The following is a 19,950-nucleotide window of genomic DNA, read 5'->3' as shown; positions in this document are numbered from 1 at the left end:
TCTCCACAGAGTCTCCTGGATGGTGTTGACTCCAGGCAGCAAGGAGCTTCATAGCTCATTTCTGCAGGGATTTAGGAGCTATAGCCTGAGAGTCCGAATAAGACTTTGAGTCGTGGTCGAGAACCCAGAGACAGATAAGGTGGGATTGGTTATAGACATCATGCAGTGACAGGTACTGCACGGCTTAAACCCTGTCTTCCTTAAAGACATCCTCGCACACAATGGAAAACAAAATCCAGAAGTCGACAAAAAGTAGAAAAAAGGCCCGTCAAAAACCAACAGAGGTGTAGTTCTTCCTGTATCGGCGCTTAACTGGCGCGGAAAGAAAATAAATGATGTCCGCGTGTATGGTTGGCCCCTATATAGGTGTCCGTAATGTCATAACAGACTAAACTAACGTCATGCAGAGCAGAATGGAGCTACCTAACGGCGCTCGCAAAGGGTATTGCTCGAGCAGAAGTTTCGGCATCCAGCCGTGTGCCTCGGAAACTCAAAGGTAAGGATTCTGCAGCTAGAAGTCTCCATCAGATAATGCTGTCCTGAACAGTAATGAAGTCACATACAAAAAAGTATTAGCGTAGCACACTTCTATTAAGAATGAATGCTTGGGATCAATTGCTGCAGCAAGTAATGTAAAATTTTTACCCTATTCTAGAAGGATTATAATCACTTTTCCATTCTTCCATTAGACTTTGGATTTTGCACTGAAAGAATTTTTATCAACATTCTCATTGGGATAATGTAACTATTGCTGCACATTTCAGTCAAACAAATAGTCTCACTTTACTTAGAAGAGACTTCTGGAATAAGAAATAACCCTTTAGGCAAAGCAATCTGGGCACGAAAGGGTCACTAAGGACCTTTATAAGTTCAACATTGAGTTCTGGGCACTGCTTATAAAAAATATAGCTACTAGCTCAGACAAGCTGGTCACATTCCATCATCGTCCCAGTGTTTTAAATAAATAAAAAAAAAGAACAGAAATGACACCCTGCTAGAAGTCTCCATCAGATAATGCTGTCCTGAACAGTAATGAAGTCACATACAAAAAAGTATTAGCGTAGCACACTTCTATTAAGAATGAATGCTTGGGATCAATTGCTGCGGCAAGTAATGTAAAATTTTTACCCTATTCTAGAAGGATTATAATCACTTTTCCATTCTTCCATTAGACTTTGGATTTTGCACTGAAAGAATTTTTATCAACATTCTCATTGGGATAATGTAACTATTGCTGCACATTTCAGTCAAACAAATAGTCTCACTTCTGGAATAAGAAATAACCCTTTAGGCAAAGCAATCTGGGCACGATAGGGTCACTAAGGACCTTTATAAGTTCAACATTGAGTTCTGGGCACTGCTTATAAAAAATATAGCTACTAGCTCAGACAAGCTGGTCACATTCCATCATCGTCCCAGTGTTTTAAATAAATAAAAAAAAAAAAGAACAGAAATGACACCCTGCTGTTACTTGCCCATTTCACTTATTTATTCAATAGTGAAAGTAGCTGGAAGGGCACTGCTAGAAAGTAAATTAACCTTGGCTGCTGAAAATGATATCCTCTGGGACATTCAATGTTGTTTTAGGGCAGGTCTTGGAACAACAGATCACTGTTTAAACCTTCACTTGCTCTGCAGCCAAAACACAGTGGCTGGACATGGCATAATCCATATATAATCCATATGACACTTATGGTTTTAAGCAGTGCAAACAAGTCCACATTGTGGTCCATCTTGGCTGTAACAGGAGTTGACCAAGCGCTAATCAACTTTTTGCAACATTTAAATGTTTATCTTCATAAAACTAGATTAGGCAATAATAAATATATTCTGAAGCTTTTATTTTAGAGATAGGGGACCATCAAGGTGGTATTTTAGTTCCCATTTGATTTATTTTCTATATTATTAACCCAGAGTCCTATCGCTTGCCTACAGTCAAGGTATGCCCCAGACTGATCAAAGACCTACTCATGCTTTACTTTATGTAAAGAATGCTGTGTTATGAACCGCCAATAGGCAACAAAAAACTTTATTGAAACCTTTGTCTTATTTATGGAAAAACTTATCTTTGAATCGTATTATTCTGTTAATTCATGGCGCTCCTCTTATGCACTAGCTAGAAACAGTTTTTACAGTTCATAGGCACGGTTTTCAATTTTGTATCCAAGTTAGGCAATAACTGAAACCTATAAATGGAAATCTTTACCAATTATGTATTATGGTGTGGGACTTTGGGGTATTTAAAAATCACATTTGCCTCAGGTTAAGGAAAATCAATGTTGTTATCATCTGCGCATTCCACCAATTAGCCCTCATGACCCCTGCCGCGAGGAACTAGGCTTAATGATCTTAAGAACAATATCAAGATAGCTGGATAAATACTCATGCATTGTCAAACAAGGCTATAATCAAAAGATTGCTTAACAAGGGGTGGTTGTCTAAAAAGTCCCTGGTTCACCTTTGTTAAGACGTTATGTGTTGTGTAAGGAATTGGCAGGCCAAATCTGTTCCATGATCATGGTAGAATAAACAGGCAGGACAGACCTTGGGTGAAGGGCGTTTTTTGCTTTTAAACAACATAAGTGCGTTCAACAGTAATTAGCATGACATAATGTGACTGACTTTTTGCATTTAAACTAAAGAATTCCCCTAAAGAGAAGTTACTTACCTTCTGTAATGCCTTATCTGATAGAGACTCCTTCCAGTTGCAGATTCCTTACCTTAGAATTATCCCCAGGAATCAGACTGGATCCGGAAATTTTGTGTGAGCAGTACCCCTGCGCACTGATGGGTGGAGTCATTTGGCTCCACATGGAGTTGTCCGCATCGGAAGTGACTTTCCAAACAAGAAGCATGGAGCTACAAAGTACATGGACCACTGTTGTGGAAAACTAGGGCCCTGAAATGGAAAGCCTTGAGGGATTAAAAAATAGATTTCTCATACATCAGGGGTATCGGACCCATATTATGTTAGCATGATGCATCTACATGTACTCCCCTTTCTGCTTGATATAATGTATATCCTTTCGCCGGGAAAACAGCATTTATTTCTTGCTCGCGTATCCACTACTAACAGAATAGGCCAAAACCCATACAAACGCCATTTTCTTTCTTTTGCTCGAACAGGGGCTGTGATCACGTGTTACTCTCCGGTAGCTGTTTAGCCCCAGTTCATCTGAGTTACTGGGAGCAGCTGAATGTAGGCTGTTCACTCGACTGTCCTGAGACGCAAGGTCACATCTGTCTTTGGGTGCGATAAGCGCATTCCAGAAGGCGCCGTGCCTACACTCCCGGGCACCAAGACGAAAGGGAGTCACCCCTCCTGACCTTCCCAGTAATAAATAGTTAAGCTTTGAACTAATCATGCGTGCCATATATGGTCCTTACCTGGAGCTTGAGGGCCAACTGGTGTTTTTCCTTTTACAGTGATTATATGTGTTGAACTGAAAGTATATAACCTTCTGTTTGAATGCAAGCCAACATTCTTCTCCGCGCACCTAATGGGTGAGGGTTGGAGAGGCTCCTCTTTAGAGTATTTTGCTTAATAAATGATTGAACTTTCTTCACTGCCAACTGACTGATTATTTGGTAATGGGATTGGGGCTATTGGTAAGTGTAGCCCTTTATGTTATTTTTCTAGTACTTCAGTTGGCGACTCCGCCGTGACTCCATGATAGGGTTGTCCTCCCGTAACCGGGTAGAAAGGACAAAGAAAGGGGAGCTCTGGTCGGGCGGGTGGACAGACCGAAAATGTTGACTTACTCTGCTCTCGCGATCAGAGTGCCCTAGCTGCTAGTGACCCTTCACCAGAGTCCTACGGGCGTAACCCAGGAGCTGACCGCGTTGGTCCTCAGGAGTTGGCAGTGGAGAATGCGTAATTGTTCCTGCGTGCACCAGGTGAGTGGATTGTTTTTGGTGTCTTTTAGATGCGCTGCTGAGCAGTGCCTTGAAGCAGTTAACTGTGGAGGATTTGGTGGTCAGTGTACCACAGAGAATTTTGGGGGTCTGACGGGGCAGCATTGTGGCTGCACAGGTAGATGCTCCACAGACTTGTTTTGTGAACAATAGATACGCCGATCGGACGCCCTGGTGTGGCTCGTGTGGTGCGCACCCTGCCGGACTGGTTTCGGAAAGGCCTGTGGTTGTTACTGGGTAGCCTTGGGGACATATCTGAAGCGGTGCTAAGGAAGCAGGCTTAGTCAGAATAGCCCCAAGGGTGAACCAGGAAGACTGCAGGATGGTCTGTAGGACAGTCTGTGGTTATAACTGTCCGACGGTCTCTTGGTAATCTTTGGACTGCTTGCTTTTGGTATCTGTTGGTCTGGAATCTGAACTGATTGATTCTCCATGAACAAGAGTTGATGGGCTCTGTTCTTTGTTTGGAAAGAAAAAAGAGACATGTCGTTTTGAAAATCTTTGTATGTTTGTGTGTGTATATATATATATATATATATATATATATATATATATATATATATATTGCTGTTTGTATGTTCGAATAAGAGTGTGGTTGAATATGTTGTGAATGTTTGGACATGGCCATGTTTGTAAGTCTGCTTCTTGAATGAGGAATAATTTTCAACCATCATTATGTCGTGTATTAGCAAATTGTGTTTTGGATGCTGTTGCCGCCGAAAAGACACACGCTTGGCTGAAAGTCAACCTGCCCCGCCCGAGGGCAGACCGAGTTATATGTATGTAAAACATGGTATAGGAAATAAACAAAGGTCCCCTGAACTATAATCGTTCAATTCCTAGGACAGGGAATAAAACATGTGCGATAAACAATGCCTAGGCAATCATAAATGAATACATATATACATAAGCGGAGGGTATAACAAAAACCAAAAACAATGAGATGTCTATAAAAATATATATTGTGTTTTTAATTCATTAATAAAAAATACATGACTAGTTAAAAACAATAACATGAAATCATTTCATAATAAATCAATGTCTACAATGTTTCATACAATAAAAAGTAAAAGGTTACATCAATAAAGCTTTCAATCAATAGACAAGTGATTATTCAAGTAGTAGTTTTTCGACGTGCGTTTCGGCGTAGCAAACGCCTTCTTCAGGAAATTACCACAAAAAACTTCATATTATGTGGGACATAAACATAGACTTTGAATGTTGTCACTTGATTTCTTGATTATATTAATTGCTTAGATAGTTATTTTAAAAAATCCCAATTATAATAATATGGGGATCGTAGAGTCGTGTGTAAGGCTTAAAAATTATCATTCAGTTTTCCATCCGGAATCTTCCTGCTATCTGTATGAGAAAAGGTTCCCTAACGGATAGCGATGATAATGGAGGCACAATGATGTTGTGTCCTTGTGAACGACTTCAGGGGCGGTCGAGGCAGAGCTATTTAAAAAATGGTTTGGGTGCCGCAAAGAAACAATGTTTCACACATTCGTGCCGGATATAGCCGATAGTGAATCCTGCAGTGTTAAAGATCGTAACACTGCATAAAGTTTCCGATGCTGTTACCCGCCTGATCGACTCGCCCGCTGTTGGCGTCTGACGTCAAAAGTCTATGTTTATGTCCCACATAATATGAAGTTTTTTGTTAATGAATTAAAAACACAATATATATATTTTCATAGACATCTTATTGTTTTTGGTTTTTGTTATACCCTCCACTTATGTATATATGTATTCATTTATGATTGCCTAGGAATTGTTTATCGCACATGTAAAACATGGTATTACACCCATCTTGTTTAATACGCTATGGCATAAATATACTATAGATAATGTAGAGTTGCATTGGCCCTTAACCGGGTCTTTTTTTTTTTTTAAACATTTTAAATATTTTTCATCATTAGAAAACTGGTACAGAACAAGCATGTCACTGTCAAGCAAAAGGCCTCGTGTCCCCCCCCCCACATCTCCCCCCACAAATTCTAATACAAATCAGGTTCACCCCAATGATAGACAAATACACTTGCATTAACATTCGATCATTACTTTCGTGATGTATAGTCTCTTGAGCTCGAACGGCTCTTCCTTGTGTATGTGTCATAATTACATATCGACGGCCTGTCTCATAATCCTCCATCCAGACCATAGTATGTCTCCATTTACCCCACACTCTACGGAATTTCTTCGGACACCCTCTCGCCCTATACGTAACCCTTTCGGCTGCCATGTACAAATCCATTCCCCTTTTTCATTCTCCTAACAGGGGTATATCAGGTGCTCCCCGTTTCCTGGCTATGTCCCTCTTAGTTACCACCAGCGCTAGGGCTAAAAAGATCAGCAGTGGGCGGGCCAGATCCACATCATTCGACATCCCTAGGAGGATGAGTTTAGGGTCCAGTGGGATATCCATCTCTAGCACCTTGCCCAATTCAGCAGTGACCTCTCCCCAGTAGGTTTGTATATGTGAGCACGACCACACTGTGTGTAAAAAATCTCCCATCGCAGCTCCACAGCGCAGGCAACTAGGGTCAGACACTCTCCCCATCTTAAAGAGTAGTACTCTGTCAAAGTATACCCTGTGTAGGATCTTAAACTGTATCAAGCGGAGTCGCGACTTAACCGCTACCTCCCTAGGGTGCATCAATACCCCTCCCCAGTCTACATCATCCATTTCTCCTACTTCTTTCTCCCATATGGCCCGAAGGCCCTTCAGCCTGTCTGGTTTATTATTCGCGATTGATTTATATGTCAGGGAGACAGCCTTTTCAGTGATCTTTTCCTGCAGCAGGCGGCCCTCCAGGGGGGCATATTCAGGGAGCGCCTCCTGTAACGTCCTTTCCGCCCGCCAAGCATGTCTGAGTTGTATATATCGGAAGAACTGCGAGCGGTGTAGCCCAAATTTTGCCTGTAATGACTGGAATGACTTCAAGGTCCTGCTTTAAGCTACATCACCTAGTGATGAAATTCCTACGTCGTCCCAGCCCCGGAAGCCCCTTAGTTTACTAAGTTCTGTCAGCCATGCGTAGTCCCAAATCGGGGTCTGCCTCGAGGGTTTATGTGTCCAACCTGTAGCTCTCGAGGCCCTCTGCCATGCTCCCAATGTAAGTCTAGTGGCCGGTAACAGTCTGGCACGTCCCTTCCCCTCATATATGTAGTACAAGCAATTGTGCATGCCCATAGTGTGCCTTTCTAACGCATAGGTGGGGTGCGTGGCTGGTGCATGCACACATTCATTGATGGGGGCCAAGTGTTCCGCCCAGTAATAGGCCTCCAAGTCCGGGAGCGAGATCCCCCCATCGTACTGGTGTCTCTGTAGGGTCGCCAGTGCAATCCTGGGATGCTTCCCTAGCCACAGATAGGACCTCAGTTCCGCATGAATTTCTCGAAAAGTCTTGGGCTGCACCGGGAGGTATTCATTTTGAAACGCGTAGAGAAATCTCGGGAGTGAGATCATTTTAAACATGGCTGCCCGCCCAAGAATTGTCAGGGGGAGCAATTGCCATCTACTTGCGTCCATTTTAAAGTTACTAATAATACGGTTGACATTGCGGTCGTAGGAGATGTTTCTGTCCGTTGTTATAAATATCCCTAGGTATAGGAATCCCTCACTGGTCGTCTGCAGTCTCCCTGGCAACTCAGGCCAGTCAGTCCGCCCCCGGGGGTCGTAAAGTGTCGATTTGTGCCAATTGATTTGATATCCAGATCTGGCCCCGTATTGGTCCAGTTCACGGAAGAGCGCCGGTATAGTAGTCTCCGGTTTCGTCACATATAATAACACATCATCCGCGTACAGGGACAGTTTTTCCTCCTGTATCCCCGCCTGCCCCACCTGGAAGCCCGTCACCCTAGGGTTCTGCCTAATCGCACATGCTGCGACTTCGATAGACAGGGCAAACAAAAGGGGCGATAAGGGGCAGCCCTGCCGGGTTCCCCTTTGTATGGGAAAGGACCTGGACAGCGTACCATTTACCCTGACTGGAGCGCTAGGGCCTGAGTAGAGGAGGCGAACTTTGCGTCTAAATTGGGGCCCAAAGCCCATATGTTCCAGGACCCCCTGCAGGAAGGGCCAGTGTACTGCGTCAAACGCCTTTTTGGCGTCTAATGATAGGAACCAATGGGGCTTCGTTCTACCTTCCACTTCCCAAAGCCAGTTATGTGTCCTACGGCGATCATATCCGGTCGCTCTTTCCGGGATCAATCCTGTCTGGTCCATATGTACCAGATGCAGTATGACACGTCTCAGGCGTAGGGCCAGAACAGTGGCATAGAGCTTTGCTTCGACATTCAGCAAAGAGATGGGGCGGTAAGACGCGCAGTCCTCTGCGGGTTTTCCCGCCTTATAGATTGGGATAATCGTAGCCTGTCAGAGGTCCAAAGGGAATTGCCCCTCCTGTTCGGCATCTCGGAACAGGCCTAAAAGGTGTCTAGTCAAAAGGTCAGCCGTCTTCATTAAGAATTCCGCGGGGAATCCATTGGGGCCTGGGGCTTTACCTGCCCGAATTTTCGTCAGCGCTATTCTAACCTCTTCCACCGTAATATCGGCCTCTAGGTCCTCACAGTCTGCCTCTTCGAGCTTCGGGATGTCAATAGTCGATATATAGTGCAACGCGTCCTCCTTGGACCCCAGGTCGCGGGCCTCATAAAAGGCCCTATAGTGGTCAGCAAAAGCGTCTGCTATCTCAACATCAGTACATGCCCAGGCATCCAGACCAACCCTTACTTTTTCCACCCACCTCTCATCTTTCTCCTTTCTACTTAACCATGCTAGAAGCTTCCCAGACTTATCGCCCACATCATAGATGCTGGGCAGTGTAGCCAGTGCCTGTGTCTTGGCCTCCCCCGTCACTAAGGAGGGGTCATAGAAAAGGCCAAGGACCTGGTCATAGCCCTGCTACCCTTGCATACCTATGCATGAGGACTGGACATCCCAAAAAAAGCAAGTAGTCCTAAACTAGGCGTGGCGTCGCAGGGCACTGTCGATGAAACCACTGTCGAGTGAGTCGGTGGTATCTTGTCCACAGTGAATGGTGAACTGAACTGCATCTTCTCTATTGGCAAAAGCCTAGGAAAGCAGAACCGGGTACTCCTCCGGGGCCCTTACCAGCATCTGCGCAACTGTATCCCACAGAGCGTGGGAATAGAATACCGTAAGGCCTAAGGTTTTCACAGACTGCAGTGCTAAGCTGGCAGGAGAACATCTTTCCTAAATTGTCAAGCCTCTTGTATTACCTGTCCGGTGGAGCGGTAGGGAATACGCCAGAATTTAAATGGGACGTTGAGGCTTGTACCACAAAGCTCTCCATAGTAGGGTGTTAGGTGAGGAAGTTTGGGTCCCCTGGAGCAGGGCGGTGGCAGCAGGTAATCGTCCTAATCACAGGAGCTCCTGTGTTGGTCTTAAACAAGGTCCCAAGGAAGATATCTATGAGAGCTTTGTTGAATGGGATTAGAGATTCTGAGGGGGACACTCCTGGTTGCAGCATCTCTGTCAAGACTGCCACTGAGGGTAGACTAAGTTCAAGGACATCAGCTGCCCTCCGCACCACTATAGTGAAGGACGCTCCCTGCTCAGAAGCCACAGTAGGGGGGGGGAGTGCATGATGTATGTCAGCATCTGGCGAAGTGTCCAGTCTACTGGCTTCACCCAGATCCTCACACCAGTCCACATTTCCTTCCTCATAAGGCTGGTATTCTCCAGGGTCCAGCAACACCTCCCAGAGTCCTAGCCCATGAGAATAGGACTGAGACTCCGGCCTGAACAGCATGACTCCAGTCGGCGCAGGCACCGACTGGCATTCCTCTTGCTCTGTTTCAGGAATGGGGCCGCCGGTGGGCTCTTGTTTCGGGATAGTTGCCAGGCAAGCTGAGGATGGCATGACCGGGTCACTCCGGATCCATCTGTGGATCCCTGGCACCCGACTGGTGCCGGGGCCAGAGCTGCAGGTAGGAATCGAGAAGGGGCCCCTCCAGAACACAGGTGGCTCAAAGTGCGCTGGGAGGAACGTGGCATCCAAATATGAAGAGCATGGCCTCATAAAATTCGGACTTAAGCGGGTGTTACTATGGCTCTGGCTCCACCCCAGAACCAGGCCTCGAGTGGCAACACTCCCTCGACTTGTCTGCAGATGGACGAGGTGAAGTTGAAGCAAACTTTGACGACTTCTTGTGGGACTTAGACTTATCCAAATGGCTCGACGACTTGTAGTGTGGATATGACCTCTGGTTCCGTGACCACTCCCGGGACCTTTTGTCGTCACAGTGTCACAGGAGATAAGACCTCAAAAAGACAGACAAAACATTGGGGGGAAAAACAGTCAAAAAATTACTGAGGGTTAGCGATTTCTAGATCTGTGCTGGCTGGCGCAGAAATTAAAGAACTGAGGTCACAAACATCACTTCCAGCGTGAATGATGCCGCACAGAGCCGAACAGAGCATGGGTAATGCTCATGGAAAAAATAAATCCGATCCAGTCTGACGCCTGGGGATAATTCAAGGCAAGGAATCTGCAACTAGAAGTCTATCAGATACTGAATTATATTTATCCATAGCAACAAACTCTTGGGAGTAGGATTTATAATGCTTTTTCACATTGGTTGGTGATCATTATCAACTATTCTTTGCAAAAAGCTAGCTCAGTCCCCATTCTGTATTCTTCTGTCTGTGCAATACATTTTCATTACAAACTTAATTGCAGTATACTTTTCTTTTTTAGTAAATTTTATAAACTTATGTGTAAGTGATTCCTTGTGTCTCCAATTATCAAAATTTGGTTTTACCCGGTATAGACCTGCACTGTCTGCAAATACTTTCAACTCTGCTTGTATGTCCAGCTGTAGGGTCCATTTTCAACGAATCACAAAATTGTTTTTATTTATTCTGTGATTAGTATTCTTAGTTGTTTAGTATTAATCTTTTGTTTGCATAAGCAGTATGATTTATTTTATTAGTAGTTCGGCATTTCTTTAAGCTTGTCACATCGTTGCTACACTTAATAGTTACACGGTAGGTTTATAAAGGTTACATGTGTGGTGTTTACAAAGGACATTCTCTCATTGGCTTAAGGTCGTGCACCATTGAGGATGACTTTTTCTCTCTCAAACAAGCGGTTCCACTGATGGGTGTAGGGCTGAGTGAGAGGTGAATTAAAGGAGACGCTTGTAGTACTATTGAGGTGGATGTTCGGTGCATGTTTAGGTCTCGGCCTGCGTAGGCTGCGCTTGAGCAGTCTCGCCGGCGAGATCTTATGTTTTTCAGAGTGGGGCTTGAACCCGTCCCTCTACTCCATTGGCTGGCTTCCTAAACGGAGGCCAGCCATTGGAGGAGAGGGGTGTCTGTCCATTTAAACCCCGTCTTTTTGGGATTCGGGGGGTGTTTTTTAGTTTCTTTCCCTCCTCTTCCTATTGGCTAGGATTTTACATTCCAGCCAATGGGAAGTGGAGAGAACGAAAAACACGCGCCCCCAGTCGGAAAATGACGGGGCGTTTTGGAGATCCATTTCTGCTGGACCTCAGAGAAACAAACATGGCGGTGTCATGGCTCTTACAAGCTAATCCGGAAACTCCCTGGTGTTACCAGCTGGGCCTTGCAGTGACTCTGCAGCCTCCTGGGAGTCCGGCTGGCTGCCGGGGATTGTAATTCCACCGGGTGGATTCTGGCATGTGCACGTCCCTCCACCCTTACATTGCCGGACATGCCTCCCCACCGCGGGGGTGTCTCCCTGCTGTGCACGTGTCCCAGCTGCGCACACAGGGCGCCCTACGCAGAGGCGCTGGGCGCGAGCTGCAGGTAGCCCACCGTTCTACGAGGCATTGTCCGCTGCGTTCCATCCAGCGGTGCGAGCGCGGTCCGCCCCCCTGGCTGGGGCGGGATGGAAGGCGGCCCGGCGGTCAGGCCTCGTGGAGCGGTGCAGCGCCCGCCTCCAGTGCGCTGCCACCCCGAAGGGTGCCGTCTGCAAACAGACCCACGTGCTACGGTTCCGGCAGCCCGGCCATGCTTTTTGCTGCTGCAGCGTACCCCACCCACTCTCCTGTTCTTGTCAAAAACCGGCACGAGGGACATGGGGGTGCTTAGATGTAACCCCCCTTTGGCGTCCAGCTACCTCTACCCCACTTCCTTTTTTATTTTTTTAAAAACATTTTGTTTTTATTGGACTTTTTCTCTTCACGAACGATCTTCGTTTGCGGCGGTGACCTCATGTGGATGAGGTATCGCGCGTGAGGGTTGCGGGTATGTTTGCAGGGGTGGGCTCCAGTTTAAAAGGGTGCTTTCTGTTTTTTTGTGCAAGGGGGTGTGTTCCCAGCTGGGCCTTGCTGTGACTCTGCAGCCTCCTGGGAGTCCGGCTGGCTGCTGGGGATTGTAGTTCCACCGGGCGGATTCTGGGAAGTGTAGGCCAGCTGCAGCCATGCTTTCCACAGTTCACAAAGCGGCGTGCTGCAGGTTGCTGCCGGGAAGAGGGCGAAGCATACCTCTTGTGATTCCCGTATACCCCCTCCCTTCATGTGGATTGCAATTAATTGAGCCTCTCACCTAGGGTCTCTCCGCCCCTGATCGGAGTTTTATGTGTAGCACCCTGTCAGTTCACCAGCTGCACATGTGGGCTCACCGAGCTCCTCCTGTTTCAAGCATATGGCAGTGGGTTGTGCACGCTTCTTGCGAGCGGATCACACAGAGCATGGCTCCATACTTAGAGATAATTAGAGATCCTGTATCTACACCACCTATGGCGGACAACGCTGAGGAAAATATTTCAGTGGAATATTTCCCACGGGGTTGCTGAAGCCCCAACCGATTTGGAAGACACTATTTTATGCCCAAGTGTTGTATTTTTATTTATTTTTATCTCACCCCAGTAGTCAGCGATGTAGCACAGATGCATGAAGTGATATTAAAAAATTAGCAATTTCCCCATCGAGACTAATATCTCAGTTCAGTTCAAGCTACAAGCCAAACCGAATCATACTCTTGTGACTTCTCAGATATGGGCTTTTATTGGAACATCAAATATCTACATTTTAATTGCTTGCTCACTGAATAACTTTAGTCGGTGACTTATTAAGATTACTATTTTAAAGTAGGAGTATTTTATGGACATGTATAATTTGCCATTTCTGAGGAGAAAGTTTCTGGGTTAAATGTTTCTGTGCGTCGAAAACCCACTTCTATCTTCAGTTGACTTAGGACGAGAGGAGCCTCGTTAAGCTTGGAGATAACCCCACCTCCCCTGTTTTTTAATATAAAGTGCATGTGCAAGGAGTTATTTAAGTGCATACTGTTCGTGTACATTCCCATGGTGCAGAGGAACGTACTGCCCAGTGTGCCGTTGTGGAAGTATAGTACAACAATGTGGCCTAGGTGGGATGTGTTCGGTGTAATGAATTGTATGACAGATATTGTCAAACTGTACTGCAGCAAAAGTGTAGCCGTGACTATGTATAGGTGTAGGAGAAAGGTGATTTTAAAAGCAGCTGTGCTTGAGGGTACATACCTAACCGTTTTTTTTTGGATTGCTCTGTATGATATCCTTTCTTTTCTTGCCTCTGCCCCCTGGTTGTGCTAGCTTTTCTTGCCTCTGTTCCCTGGTTGTGATCGCTTTTCTTGCCTCTGTTCCCTGGTTGTGCTCGCTTTTCTTGTCTCTGCCCCCTGGTTGTGCTCGTTTTTCTTGCCTCTGCCCCCTGGTTGTGCTCGCTTTTCTTGCCTCTGTTCCTTGGTTCTGATAGTTTCTTCTTGCCTGTGTTCCCTGGTTCTGATTGTTTTTTCTTGCCTCGGTTCCCTGGTTCTGATCGGTTTTTCTTGCCTCTCTTCCCTGAAGCGTTACTGGGCAGAGGTGGGCGTGTGGTGAGGGGCAGTAGGTGCCCAGGGCATGGATGCCAGTGCACCGGCTGACCGGGTCTGAGGGAAGCAACGGTTGAGCTCTGGGAGTTGGTGGGGGCCTCGAATAACCCATTTGTAAATAAGAAGAGTCCCCGGGTGAGGGTGTGTGTGTCTGTGGCTTTTTGCGTGTGTGTGGCTGTGTGTGTGTGTGTCTCTGTGTGCGGCTGTGTGTGTGTGTGGCTCATTGTGTGTGTGTGGCTCTGTGTGTGTGTGTGGGGCTCTGTGTGTGTGTGTGGGGCTCTGTGTGTGTGTGTGGGGCTCTGTGTGTGTGTGTGGGGCTCTGTGTGTGTGTGGGGCTCTGTGTGTGTGTGGGGCTCTGTGTGTGTGTGGGGCTCTGTGTGTGTGTGTGTGGGGCTATGTGTGTGTGGGGGGGCTCTGTGTGTGGGTGGGGCTCTGTGTATGTGGAGGGGCTCTGTTTGTGTGGGGGGGCTCTGTGTGTGTGTTGGGCTCTGTGTGGCTGTGTGTGTGTGGCTCTGTCTGTGTGTGTGTGGCTCTGTGTGTGTGTGTGAGTGTGTGAGACTGTGTGTGTGTGTGAGACTGTGTGTGTGCGACTGTGTGTGGCTCTCTATGTGTGTGGCTCTGTGTGTGGCTCTCTGTGTGTGTGGCTGTGTGTGTGTGGCTCTGTGTGTGTGTTGGGCTCTGTGTGTGTGGGGGGCTCTGTGTGTGTGGGGGGCTCTGTGTGTGTGGGGGGCTCTATGTGTGTGTGGGGGGCTCTGTGTGTGTGGGGGGGCTCTGTGTGTGTGGGGGGGGGCTCTGTGTGTGGGGCTCTGTGTGTGGGGCTCTGTGTGTGTGGAGGGGCTCTGTGTGTGTGGAGGGGCTCTGTGTGTGTGGAGGGGCTCTGTGTGTGTGGAGGGGCTCTGTGTGTGTGGAGGGGCTCTGTTTGTGTGGGGGGCTCTGTGTGTGTGTTGGGCTCTGTGTGGCTGTGTGTGTGTGGCTCTGTCTGTCTGTGTGTGTGTGGCTCTGTGTGTGTGTGAGTGTGTGAGACTGTGTGTGTGTGAGTGTGTGAGACTGTGTGTGTGCGACTGTGTGTGTGGCTCTCTATGTGTGTGGCTCTGTGTGTGGCTCTCTGTGTGTGTGGCTGTGTGTGTGTGGCTCTGTGTGTTTTGGGCTCTGTGTGTGTGGGGGCTCTATGTGTGTGTGGGGGGCTCTGTGTGTGTGTGGGGCTCTGTGTGTGTGTGTGGGGCTCTGTGTGTGTGTGTGGGGCTCTGTGTGTGTGTGGGGCTCTGTGTGTGTGTGGGGCTCTGTGTGTGTGTGGGCCTCTGTGTGTGTGTGTGGGGCTCTGTGTGTGTGTGTGTGTGTGGCGCTGTGTGTGTGTGTGGGGCGCTGTGTGTGTGTGGGGCTCTGTGTGTGGGGGGAGGGCTCTGTGTGTGGGGGGAGGGCTCTGTGTGTGGGGGAGGGCTCTGTGTGTGGGGGGCTCTGTGTGGCTATGTGTGTGTGGCTCTGTCTGTCTGGCTGTGTGGCTCTGTGTGTGTGTGTGGCTGTGTGTGTGTGGCTGTGTGTGTGTGGCTCTGTGTATGTGTTGGGCTCTGTGTGTGGGGGGCTCTGTGTGTGTGGGGGGCTCTGTGTGTGTGGGGGGCTCTGTGTGTGTGTGGGGCTCTGTGTGTGTGGGGGCCTCTGTGTGTGGGGCTCTGTGTGTGTGTGGGGCTCTGTGTGTGTGTGGGGCTCTGTGTGCGGGGGGCTCTGTGTGTGTGTGGGGGGCTCTGTGTGTGTGTGGGGGGGGGCTCGGTCTGGTTGTGTGTGTGGCTCTGTGTGTGTGTGTCTGTGTGGCTCTGTGTGTGTGTGTTGGGCTCTGTGTGTGTGTGTTGGGCTCTGTGTGTGTGGGGGGCTCTGTGTGTGTGGGGGGCTCTGTGTGTGTGTGGAGCTCTGTGTATATGTGTGTGGGCCTCTGTGTGTGTGGGGGGCTCTGTGTGTGTGGGGAGGGCTCTGTGTGTGGGGGGAGGGCTCTGTGTGGCTGTGTGTGTGTGGCTCTGTCTGGCTGTGTGTGTGGCTCTGTGTGTGTGTGGCTCTGTCTGTGTGTGTGTGGCTCTGTTTGTGTGTGTGGCTCTGTCTGTGTGCGTGTCTGTGGCTCTGTGTGTGTGTGTGTGGCTCCGTCTGTGTGTGGGTGTGTGTGGCTGTGTGTGTGTGTTGGGTTCTGTGTGTGTGTTGGGCTGTGTGTGTGTGTTGGGCTCTGTGTGTGTGTTGGGCTGTGTGTGTGTGTGTGTGTTGGGCTCTGTGTGTGGCTCTGTGTGGGTAGCTTTTTTTGTAGATGGGTCTGTGTGAGGGTGGCTCTGTGTGTGTGTAGGTGGGTCTGTGTGAGGGTGGTTGTGTGTGTGTGTGTGTGTGTGTGTGTGTGTGTGCTTGTGTGCGTGCGTGCGTGTGGGCGTGTGGGTGGGTGGCTCTGTGTGTGTGTGTGTGTGGGTGGCTCTATGTGAATGGCTCTGTGTGGGTGGCTCTATGTGAATGGCTCTGTGTGGGTGGCTCTGTGTGGGTGGCTCTGTATGTGTGTGTGGGTGGCTCTGTATGTGGGTGGCTCTGTGTGCAAATGCAATAGGTCTCGCATTTGCGAGAGAGTAAGGTATTGGCTTTGTAAATGATAATGCCATTTATTTATGTTTTAAAAACAAAAACATAAATAAAAATAGTGTCATGAGCAATGCCAATAGCTCTAACTTTAACAATGCCTAGACCATTGCATTGTAAATGCTTGTTTTAACACAGTGTTTGATTTTAGCACAGGGTTTATTCACTTTTTGCTTTACTGACTTTCAGGTGCTTTATTGATTTTGCGGGGTAAAGGTACATGGTCACAACATGGGTAATTTCTATTAATTGATCATAGGCATGCATGTTTTTGGTACAAGAGATGTCTGAGTACAGTATGCACATCACATTATATGAATTTGGAAGTGCTTAAAATTTATATATGATCTCTGATGGGCTGTTTTTAAATGTTAAATTCCAGCTACCCCTGATGGAAAAAGCCTGGAGGGGCATTCTTGGAGCATTGAAAGATTTTAAATCACATCGCCTCTGTCTGAACTTTAAATCTAAGAGACAAAAGCAGATGAAAATGATTTACAAGATCACTGGATTGTTTAATGTGATGACTGATTGATCGTATACAGTGCAGCTTTAAACTAGTGTGTGACGACGCACCAGGCATTCTTTGATAATCAGAGTTCTGGCATAGTTAAAGTGCTAAAATATGCCAGCATTCTCATTACAGCTGAGTTCAGGATATGTCACATGACTTTTTGACACTCAATCCCGTACACAGTCCTTTGAAATCCACAACCGGTCACACGCTCGGTTCAAATACGCCACCGCGCTGACACGTTGGGCTGATTACTGAAGTTTTCTTCTTAACTTATCATCCGCTCTACAATTAAGTACCGCCTTGACGGACGCTGTTTTAAGCATGCAAGCAACTCTGGGGGTTTGTCTGAAAAGACTGCTAACATTGGCTTTTACCGCTTACAGATCTCTGGGACACCCGCATTACAAGCGATGATCCCTTAAGATTTCTCGTTTATACGCTCAACATAGGCATTTACTTGCACCTAGCATGTATGCGCCACTATCTGACTTGGCGTTCACTGAAGTCTCACTAGTCACTCACCGTGCATAGTAAGAAAGGGCCAGTTATTGGATACAGCTGCACCCTCATTCCTTATGCACATAGCCCTTCCACTCTTTTTTCACTGTTCTTGTAAACAGTATGTGAAAACATTTAAACAAATAGAATTAATAATAAAAATCTAAAGTCACGTGCACACTGTTGCACCCGTTGAGGCAGCTGCCTTCACAAGATGTTCATCTAGCATTTCAACAGACCTGCACATTTTTTCTGCTTAGACACCTCAAGCATGGGGTTGTAAGGTTTTTTGAGTTTTGTATTTTGAAACCTGTTTTACGACAGACATACGGGGTATATCTGATGCATAAGACTATTTTGGTAACATTTACAGATGTGTTCCCTGACGAAGGTTACAGCGTTGCCGGGAATGAAGTACCTTTGTGTTTACATTCGAATGGACGAACCCAATTCATGGAAACTTTGAAAAGTCTCAATTATATGGATCGATGTGAATACATTTTTTTTCCCCACAACCAAAGTTATCGGTTTCAAAACCCTTTGTTACAACAGTTAACGCACTACGTGGGTAATAAATCTGTGCACAGGGGGACATCTCCTACACAGGAGGTGCAACTTGATTGTACTAATTGTACCATTACTGTCTTTGTTATTTTAGTTTCTGAGGAAGAGAGCTTGCATAACCAAACTTCTAAGTCACCCCCAAGTTTTTCAACTAATACGGCTGGTTTTTCGACTCAGTGCACTGAGGCCTTCTAAACAGACCTCAGTGCCAGTTCCCCGACCATAAAAGTGTATGTCGAATTGGCTATACCCAAATGGAAATGGCTGACTTAAATGCAAGTCCATTGTAAATTGTACCCTGGTACCCAGGGCATGTAAGTTAGAGTGGTACTTCAGGGTTTGCAGCACTGATTGTGCCACCCTGGAGGTCCCCTCAGTAAAAGAAGTACCCGAGTCAGCCACTGCAGACTGGTAGAGTAGTCGTGCACTGCTAGCCTGACTTTGCCATTGAAAGCAATGGTAAAGCCACCTCTGCCTCTGGACATGTCTGTAAGTCACTCCTCTGGCAGCGCTATCGAGCCCTAAAGGCAGGGTGCAACATATTCACATACAGGAGATGTACTTTACATGCCCAGACAGTAAATCATGCAAAACTACAATTTTACTGGGTAAAGATTTGGTCGCCCAATTAGCAGATGCAGGATTGCACGGTGACCCCTCAGCTGTGCTAACTCCCGAGTTTTGCAACCAAAGTGGGCACTCCAAGCTATCAAACAGCTCATTATATTAAGCCCGATTTGTATCTCGCAGTGCACACCTTTATCAAAGCTGCCACTTTGTTACCTTTAAAAGTACTGTGCCTTCCCGGGCACACATGGAGCCTCCTTCATGGACAGCTTTCTGCTCTCCTGGAAAGACGTGTCATCTCACAGTAAGGAGAAAAATGAGGGATTGTAGGCCAGGTAGGTGTTACCACACTCCTGCAGGAAGCCACTTAGATGTTGGTCCAAAAAGGCAGACTTCAAAGGTGAAGCCACCTTTGAAGAGCAAATAGGGGAAACCAAGGATGCGGGCTGACCCATTTTTGAGATAGACAGGATGGCATGGAGAGCAGAGAGGGGAAATCAGTTGCCAAACTGTTTACCCCAGGGGTGTGTTGCCCTGAAAAGCCACATCCCGGGAATGGACTAGTGAGGTTTGTACACCAGGAGAGGGGTCTTGCCATTTTGGGAGTGCATCCTAGGATAGCCAGATCAACACTCCACAGGAGGTGGGCATCATCGCACTTTTCAAGCATAAAGGGGACATCCCTGAAACCTAGACCTCAGATCTTGACTGACTTGAAAGGACCAAAAGACTATCCTGCTGCACCAAGGGACCAGCAAAGAGAGGATGAATGACAAGGGTTGCAACTGGTGGCTAGCAAAGAGAGGGACAGTGCCTGCAATGTCCTGCTCAAGGAGAGTTCAAGAAGAGGAAATACTATAAGGGATTTTGTTTATTAGCTCAGTTAAATTATTTTACTAACATCAGTCAATGGAGTTCGTTCAACAGAATCAAACTCAAATGGAGCCAGAGGGCTACGATAATGTTTCTTTCAATGAGATAAACATTCAATGGCAAAAGCACAGGAATGAGAAAAGATAAAAGAAGCACACAGAACAAAAGTTATATCTGAAAAGGTATTTATATTAAGTTAATCAAAAAAATGTTTCATGGGGTATCAAAGACATATATATGTAGGCAAATTCAGTTATGGACAGTTGTATGCATAAGTCAACAGATCAGTACATAACAATTCATCAGCTCCTTCCTTTGATACAATGTAACCAAGTCCATACAGGAACAGAGGTATACTCTTGAAGCAAAAAATTGCTTTGGAGAAGATGATTTGGTCGACGTTTCGGTCTTGAGTGCTGTTGTCTACAAGACCATCATCAGGACTAATATTTTTTGCACAGACGTTGCCCCTTCACATTATGGCCAGGGATGATCAGGCCAAAGAACCAGAAGGAAAATGTGAGTACCGCCCTTCTAGTTGCTGATATGGGTATCTTCTATGAGAGCGTCT

Source organism: Lissotriton helveticus, chromosome 4_1 (genome assembly GCF_964261635.1).
Source record: "Lissotriton helveticus chromosome 4_1, aLisHel1.1, whole genome shotgun sequence".
Taxonomy (NCBI): domain Eukaryota; kingdom Metazoa; phylum Chordata; class Amphibia; order Caudata; family Salamandridae; genus Lissotriton; species Lissotriton helveticus.
The sequence above is the reverse complement of the archived record's forward strand: the minus strand, read 5'-3'. Positions refer to the sequence as shown.